We start from the raw sequence: 8,772 nt of genomic DNA, 5'->3' as shown, positions 1-8,772 counted from the left end.
GGGTGTTGCCCTGGTGGAAAGTCATCTTCCTGGAGGAGGAGCTGTGTGAACTCAGCCCTGAGGGCAGGTAGAACCCGGATGGCAGGGGAGGGCTGGGGAACCCAGGGGCCAAAGCAGCCACCGGGCCCCGGCCCACTGGGCCAGCCCTCCCAGGCCTCAGCAGTGCCTCCTCCTCTGTCTGGCCCCAGGAATACCAGCTGGTGGCCGAGCTGCAGAGGCTGCAGGTGCGCTGCTGCTACGACTGCCTTGTGCCCGACGGGCGCTTTGGGGCCTGGTTTGAGGCCATGGAGCAGCTCGGCCAGAAGGACAGGTGAGGACATCAGGCCCCGGTGGGGTGGGAGCGCCCTGGTGGCTCCTGGCCCGCGTATGCCCTCCTGCCCGAGGAGGCCGGGGCACGTGGACGCCAACTGCTGTACGGACTCCAGGAGGGAGCCCAAGCTGGGGCTCCCGGGAGCCTGACGGCTGCCCCCTGTCCTGTAGCCTCCTCCTGTCTCGTGAGTGGGAGCCACCACCCGAGTCGGCCAGTGAGAGCCTCCAGGCCCAACAGCCCCTGGAAGGCAGCGAGCCTTGGGATGGAGAGTGAGTTCCCGCTGCAGAGCAGGCGAGGGTGGGCTGGCCGGGGCTCAGGGGAGCTCCAGGCTGAGCGTGGGCTGGGGGGGCCTGCCTGCCACTGAGCGCCGGGATCCCAGCTCCAGTCCCGACCAGCCCTGGGGCTGGGAGAGTCGCCCCCTCCCTGGGCCCGTTTCCTGCTCTGGGCAATGGGGTGGTGCTGCGGGAGATGGAGGCAGTCGGGGCCCACTGGCTCCTCTGGATGGACCTAGGATTTAGGCATGTGCAGATTTAGCAGGGCAGAGGTGGGCAGGCATGCCAGGGGAGACCCCCAAGGTAAGCCGAGCCTCCGTCCAGCTGCCAGGGCCCCGACGCTGAGTCCAGTGGCAGCAGCACCGCCAGCTCCAGCGTCCAGCTCCAGGGTGGCCCTGACCTGAGCAGCGGGGATGCAGCGGATTCTGCTCACACGCCCGTGGCTGGCTCCTCTGGCTCTGCGGTGGGAATCTACCTGGACAACGTCCTGGAGGCCCAGGACGGTCAGGAAGCGAAGGTGACTGCCCAGCCCTGCTCCCTGGGGCCCTTGCCCTCCCGCCGCCCCTCCTGTGCCTGTTGGGCCCTCCTCGTGTCCACGAGGGGTGGAGCCCCGTTGCCTCGTCCAGACCTTCTAGAGCCTCTCAGAGCTTCTCGAGCAGCCCGGGCTGCCCCGAGGCTCCCGGCCTCTGCTGACCTCCTGTCCCCCACACCCGGGGCCGTCGACCTGTGCATCGTCTCGGGTCGGCTCCAGTGTCACGTCAGCGTCGGGAGAATCGTCCTCTTCCTCCTCCATCCAAGCCAGGGCCACCCGGACCAGCCGAAAGCGCCGTGACTCACGGCCGCGCTACAAACGGCACGTGGGCGACCGCTGCTTTGTTCGTGTCGCCCTGGCTGAGGACTGCGGCCACAAGGTCCAGAGCATCCTGGTGAGCTGGGCGTGCGGCCACCCCTGGCCACGGTGGCTCAGGCAGTAGGCACCTGAGCGGTGCGGTGGTCCCTGCCTGGCGCCCTGGAGCAGACTTGCCAGTGACTGGGGAAGGACAGACGGCCGCGTCCAGGGGAAGGAAGAGTGTGTGTGAGATGGCGGTCAGGGCTCAGGACGGTGGACACAGGCAGGCCCCGGGGGCATGTGCTTGGCGGGCCGAGGAGCAGCCGGGAGGCCAGGGCTGAAGGAGCAGGGGCCGGGGAAGGGCTGGCATCAGAGAGGCGTTGGGAGCCGGGTCCCATTAGGCCCTGGAGCTGCCGGACGGAGTTTGACTTTCTAAGGAGCCTCTGAAGGGTCAGAGCAGAGCAGGGACAGCAGGAGAGCTTTTGCCTCAGAGTGGACGGTGAGGTGAAGCGTGGAGACACCGGCCAGCGAGGGGCTGCTGTCATGACCCAGAGGGGAGGACGGGGGGGGGGGGGTCTGCCCCGGGGCGGTGGCCGTGAAGGCGTGAGCAGGGCCCAGATCCTGGATGGATGTGCAGATGGAGCCACCCCTGCCCCGCGGCCCAGAGGCTGCAGAGCTGCGGTGGTGCACAGCCACACTGGCTGCACTTCTCCTGTGGCCAGGAGCTGGCGTGCTGGTTCTAAGCTGTCCCTGAGTGAGCCTCGGCCTGAGCCCTGCCTGCACCCTGGCCCTCGTGCTCAAGGCAGCTGCGGTCTAGACCTTCCTGAGCACAGCTGCCTCCTGCAGCCCAGGGCCTCCTGCGGGGCCGTAGGGTGTCTTCCAGCCTCCTCTCCCACATCTGGGCTTGGCCTGGACGAGTGTGTTCTGCCTGGGGGTTCAGTGCTACGTGGAGGCCTCCTGGAGGGCCGGGGCAGGGCAGGGGCCCTCCCCGAGGGTGAGCCGTCTCCTGTGCTGGGGAGGGAGGAGGGACAGAGAGAGGCCCCGAGGTCACTCCACAGTCCCCACCCTCTGCTGCGAGGCCACCCTTTGACCCAGGGCTCTGGGAGGCCCTAGCAGTCGTGCAGGCCGAGGAGCCAGGGGCCGGGGTTCAGCCTGCAGGGCGGGGGATTTGGACCCTCCTGTGGAAACACCCTCAAGACAGAGGTGCAGGTTCTTGTAGGAGATGGGGTGAGGAAGGACTGGAAAAGAGCCCTCACTGCCTGGAGTGTCCCCGGGGGAGCAAGAGAGGACAGGGACGCCCCTGTAGCCCCAGCCCCGAGCAGAGGGGCCTCCTCGGGGTCTCTGGCAGCTGCGCACTGGGGTGCCGGCTCCAGGACCCATGCCCTGAGGCCTGTGGCTGACCCACCGCAGGTGACCGATCAAGACAGGGCTCCAGCCGTGACCCGCAAGGCCCTGGAAGAGCTCGAGCTGGCTGGGGAGCAGCCCGCGGACTACCAGCTGGTGCAGATCCTCTCAGGAGATGGCAGTGAGTCGGGGCGAGTGGAGATGTGGGGGCGCAGGGGTGGGGGGGCAGCACGGCCAGGGCCGAAGGCGCGAGGCCCCGCTCAGGAGGCTGGGTGCGGGGCTGCCCTGGGCGCGCTTGGCAGGCTGGCCCGGGGCGCGCCGGGCTCAGGGGCGTGCGCTGGACTGGAGAAGGCCAGTTTCAGCACCGCCATCCCCAGCAGGGAGGCGGCAGGGGTGCTGGGGGACGAGGCGACCTCGTGGCAGCTGCACTCTGAGGCTAGCAGTGGGAGGCAGAGTCGCTTTTGGAACAAGGGTCCCCCCGTCCAGCTGTGCCTCTGCAGAGCCTTCCCTGGTCACTCAGGGTGTCGCGCAGGCGGCTCCTCTGTGGTCCTGGAGGTGGGCTGGGGAAGTCGGGTGCCCAGGCGAGGCCGGCTCTCGTGGGGACACAGAGAGTGGGGTTCGTGCGTGCCCTGCAGCACGGCTGACGCCCCTCTGCCCCCCGAGCCCTGCAGATCCCGGGCGCCCTCGCGCGCTTATCGGTTTCGTCTCCTGAGGAAGAGCACGTCCCTGGACGCCGTGGTCAAGGAGAGGGCTCTCTCATCCCTTCGGGGGAGTCGGCAGAAGGGGCCCAGGTTCCGGAAGGGGAAACTGTAACTGGCCCAGCTGCCCCCCAGCCTCAAGCCCCCTTCCCTTCCAGGTCCGCCTGGCCGAGTCGTTCTGCTGACCCCAGCCAGCGTGGGCCTGGCAGGCAGGCGCTTCCCTCCCCAGCAGCCAGTCTGCACCCCCCAGACTCCACTCCCACCCCTGGGCCTGTCCCTCCCCTCGACACATGGCTAGTCGGAGGGAGGAGCTGCGCGAGATTGTCAGACAACTGAATTCAGAATCAACCGCAACAGAGACTCTCTATCTAAAGGGGAGGGGCGAGATCTACGTTTGTCCTTAGTAGATGTTCGATGTGAAGGTTTTATTATTAAATTCTTGTTTCTACTACAGCCTGGGAGTTGAGTTTGGTTCTTGCATTTCCTGTGTTTACTGAAATGAGATACAGGCTCTCGCAGTGCTCAATCAAAGGAGAAATCCTCCAGAGCCATCCGCTGAATTTAGAAGGGAGAAGCGACAAGAGCCAGCTGCGCCTCCCCGGATTCCTGACGCCAGCACAGGAAGCCACAGCAGAGAGCATTTCGGTGCATCTCGGTGTTCCACTCGAGGGAGCCGAGAGCACCAGGAGGACCGTCGGGCTTAGACCATTCTCAAAGCCCGTTTCCTGAGCCCAGGCAGGGCAGCGGCTGCCTTTCTACCACTTTGGAGGAAGAAGGAACCTTTCCAGCTTCTTGCCTGAGGCTTTGCTTGCACACCAAATAGGAACTTGTAATTTTCAAGGGCAAACGACAGGGTGACAGCAGCAGGAGGTAGGGCAAGAATGAGAACATAGCTGAGAATGAGGAATGGAAAGGGACAGAGGAGCAAATGAGGAGGATTCTTGGCCCCAGTGCAAGGGCAGGCAGACCCGGCCTCCTTGGTGCCCCGCAGGGCCTCACGGTCCACGCTTGACCTTGGAGTTCCTGCTTTGTGATCCTCATCCCTGGCACCAGAATTCCTTTTCCTGAGGCGGGGCAGGGGTCTGAGCTGCAGCGTCCCGGGCTCCAGCTGGGCCTCCTTGGTGTCACACCACTGCTCCCTGTGGACGAGCGCTTCCCACTGCTGTGCCATTCCTTGTGCACGTCCTTCCCCCGGAACATCCCCGCAGGCCCCCCTCTGCGCGGGGTCCCTGGGGGCTCTGCTTGCTGGCCGGGGCCTGCGCCAGCACATGGGAGCCCTCGATGCCAAGACAGGAGCGCTCCTTCCTGGTGGCCAGAGACCCCACGCGCCCTTTTCTGCGGATCGAGGGGAAGTCGGGCTGTGCGGCTGGTGACTGGCCTCGGAAGGAGTTTGGCTCTGAGAGCTTCGAGCTCGCGGGTCCCTGGGAGGGCTGCGTCCCTGGGTCCTCAGCTCGGGCTTTGCTGATGTCACGGGGGTGTGGACAGGTCCTGTCGGGAGGGGGTGCAAGTCACGGCATGCTGGGATCAACGACCACAGTCTTGCCCCGATTTGCCTCATGGTACGTACAGTCCCTGAGCAGCTCCCTGCCCGGGGAGTGACAGACCCTGTCCTGAGCTCCCCGTGGGCTCTAGCCTGGCTTCCCCATGACCGGGAGCTAAAGTTGAACAGGAAAGATTGCTAGAAAATTCATTTTATGAAGCCAACATCAGCCTAATACCAAACCAGATAAAGATAATATGAAAAAAAAAAATCACAGACATTTCTCTAATGAATACAATGCAAAAATCCTCAACAAAATACTTGCAAACTGAATCCAAAAGAATTATATATCATAATCAAGTGGGTTATATTCCAGTATGCAAGCGTGGTTCAACATATCTGGTGGTTCAGTTAGTGTCATAAACCACATTAATAAATTGAAGAAAAATCACATGATCCTCTCAATTGATGCAGAAAAGGCATTTGACAAAATACAGCATCCTTTATAAAAACACTCCAAAATATAGGACTAGAAGGAAGCCTTCTCAATATGGTACAGTGTAGATATGAAAAACCTACAGCTAGTATTGTACTCAACAGTGAAAGACTGAAAGCTTTCCCACTGAGATCAGGAACAAGAGAAGGATGCCCACTATCAACAATTTTATTCAGTATTGTGCTAGAAGTTTTAGCAAGTGCAATTAGGCAAGATAAAGAAATAAAAGGCACCCAAATAGGAAAAAGAGAAGTAAAACTTTCACTATTCGCTGATGATATGATCCCATATCTACAGAATCCTGAAAAACCACAACAAAGCTATTAGAACTGATAAACAAATTCAGCAATGTGTCGGGATATGAGATTAATGTGCAGAAGTCAATAGTGTTGGTACTGAATTAGCTCAAGAGATTGAGCACCTGTTACCCATGTTTGCGGTCCCGGGTTCGATCTCCATAACTCCTTAAAACAAAACAAATGAGAAAACGAATTCTCATGGAGGAGTGGATATATAGCTCATTGGTTGAGTGTCTGCTTCCCATGTACGAGGTCCTGGGTTCAATCCCAAATACCTCCTAGAAAAAAAAAATGTTTCTATACACTACTGAAGAGCTATCTGAGGAGGAAACCAGAAATTAAAAAGCCATTATAATAGTGACTAAAAGAATCATATATTTAGGAATAAACTTAGCTAAGGACATAAAGGACCTGTTTTCAGAAAATTACAAAATATTGCTAAAGAAACTGAAGAAGACTTAAATAAATGGATGGATACTCAGCGTTCATGGACTAGAAGACTAAATATCATTAAGATGTCAATTTTACCCGAACTGATTTACAAATTCAATGCAATCCCAATAAAAATTCCAACAGCCTTTTTTGTAGAAATGGAAAAGTCAATTATCAAATTTATTTGGAAGGGTAAAGGGCCCTGAATAGTAAAAAAATATCTTAAAGAACGAAGTTAGAGGACTCTCAATTCCAGATTTTAAAGCGTATTACTGAGCTACACTGGAAAATACAGCATGGTATTGGCATAAAGACAGACAGAATGACCAAAGGAATTGAATTGTAAACTCAGAAATAGACCCTCACATCTACAGTCAAGTGATTTTTGACAAGGCTGTTAAGCCCTCACAGCTGGGCCAGAACAGTCTACTCAACAAATGGTGATGGGAATACTGGATATCCATATCCAAAAGAAAGAAAGAGGACCCCTATCTCACATCTTATACAAAAATTAACTCAAAATGGATCAAGGACCTAAATTAAAAAGTGACAACCATAAAACTCCTAGAAGAAAATGTAGGAAAACATCTTTAAGATTTTGTGTTAGGTGGTGGTTTCTTAAACCTTATACCCAAAGCAAGAGTAACAAAAGAAAAAAATAGATAAAGTGGGACATCCTCAAAATTAAAAACTTTTGCACCTGAAAGACCTTGTCAAAAGGATACAAAGGCAGTTACTTAATGCTAGAAAATATTTGGAAATCACATATCTGATAAAGGTTCAATACCCGTGACACATAGATACTTACAACTCAACAATAATAAGACAAACTACCAATTAAAAAATGGGCAAAAGACTTGGACATTTGTCCAAAGAAGAAATACAAGTGGTGAAAAAACACATAAAAAAATGTTCAATATTATTAGTGATTAGGGAAATGCAAATCAAAACTCTAATAAGATATCATTTCACACTATTAGAATGACCACTATTAAAAAGTCAGAAAAGTATAAGTGTTGGAGAGGATGTGGAGAGATAGGAACGCTTATTCACTGTTGGTGGGAATGTAGAATGATACAGCATGTGGAAGACTGTTTGTCCTAAGAACTTCCTAAGAAGTTGAATATGGACTTGCCATGTGACCCAGCAATAATATCGCTAGGTATATACCCAGAAGAACTGACAGCAGTGACCCCCCTACACCACTGTTCATAGCTGTGTTACTTGAAATTGCCACAAGATGGAAACAACCCAAGTGTCCATCAACTGAGAAATTGATAAATTGTGGTATATACACACAATGGAATAGTGTTCAGCTGTAAGAAGAAATGAAGTCGTGAAGCATATGAAAACATGGATGAACCTGTAGGACATTATGTTGAGTGAAGCAAGTCAGCCACGAAAGGACAAATATGGTATGATTGCACTAATATGAACTGAATATATTATGGAAACCCTTGGAGTTAATAACTAGAATGAGAATAGAAAATAGAATGAGGGTAGAGAATGGAAAGTTGAGGGTTAATCTGTGCAGAATTGATAGTAACATTGGCAATGAATAGAAATGGTGAAAGCACATCACTGTTTGTAACTAGCAAAGCTATTATATGGGTATTAGAGTTGTTGAAAGGGAAAGTAAGGCCATGTATAATACTAGAAGGAAAGCTAAAAAACATAACATAGTGAAACCTCGTGTGAAATGTGAAAATGGGTAATATTGCATATATAATACTGTTTTTACAAAATATATTAAAAATTAACAAGAGAGACAGACATAGAAGAGCAGTTATGTATGGCAGGGGGAGCATAGAGAGGTCGAGATGTGGTGAGTTTGTCTATTTTTTATTATTATTACTTGAATAATGAAAATGCTCTAATAATGATTTAAGTGATGAATGCACAACTATGTGATTATATCAAATACCACTGACTATACACTTTGGATAGATTTATGCTTTATTATGTATCAATAAAATTGATTTGTTAAAAAAATACAAAAAAGTATCACCAACCTACACAATGGGAGGAAATATTTGGAAACTAAAAATCCAATAATGGTTTAATATCCAGAATATATAAAGAAGACCTTCAACTCAACAACAAAAAAGACAAACAACCCAATTTAAAAATGGGCAAAAGACTTGAACAGGTATTTTTCCAAAGATATGCAAATCACCAGAAAACACATGAAAAGATACTCAACGTCATCAGCCATTAGGGAAATGCAAATCAAAACCACAGTGAGATACAATTTCACACCAACTAGAATGGCTACTAGTAGAAAAAAGAAACAAAAGAAAAAATTACAACTATTGGAGAGGATGCAGAGAAATAAGAACACCTATTCATTGTTGGTGACCATAATGAACAGCAGACTCCAAGCAGTAATCAAAATTACTGACTCAAAGGGACCTTTGGTATTGGAAAGTAGCTGATGGGGTACCTCGAAGTAAAACAGAAGGGGAGTCTACTAAATTCTTACTAGTTCTGTATAGGTAGAAGAGTTCCAGGTCAAGTGAACAAAAGTCTAACCTGAGTTACAATAACAGAGAGTCATGGCCCCTTCATCAATCCTAAACTTCAGACTGTTTACAGACTCAGAGCCCCTTGAA

Source organism: Dasypus novemcinctus, chromosome 13, assembly GCF_030445035.2.
Source record: "Dasypus novemcinctus isolate mDasNov1 chromosome 13, mDasNov1.1.hap2, whole genome shotgun sequence".
NCBI classification, from domain to species: Eukaryota; Metazoa; Chordata; class Mammalia; order Cingulata; family Dasypodidae; genus Dasypus; species Dasypus novemcinctus.
This window is presented reverse-complemented; position numbering follows the sequence as displayed.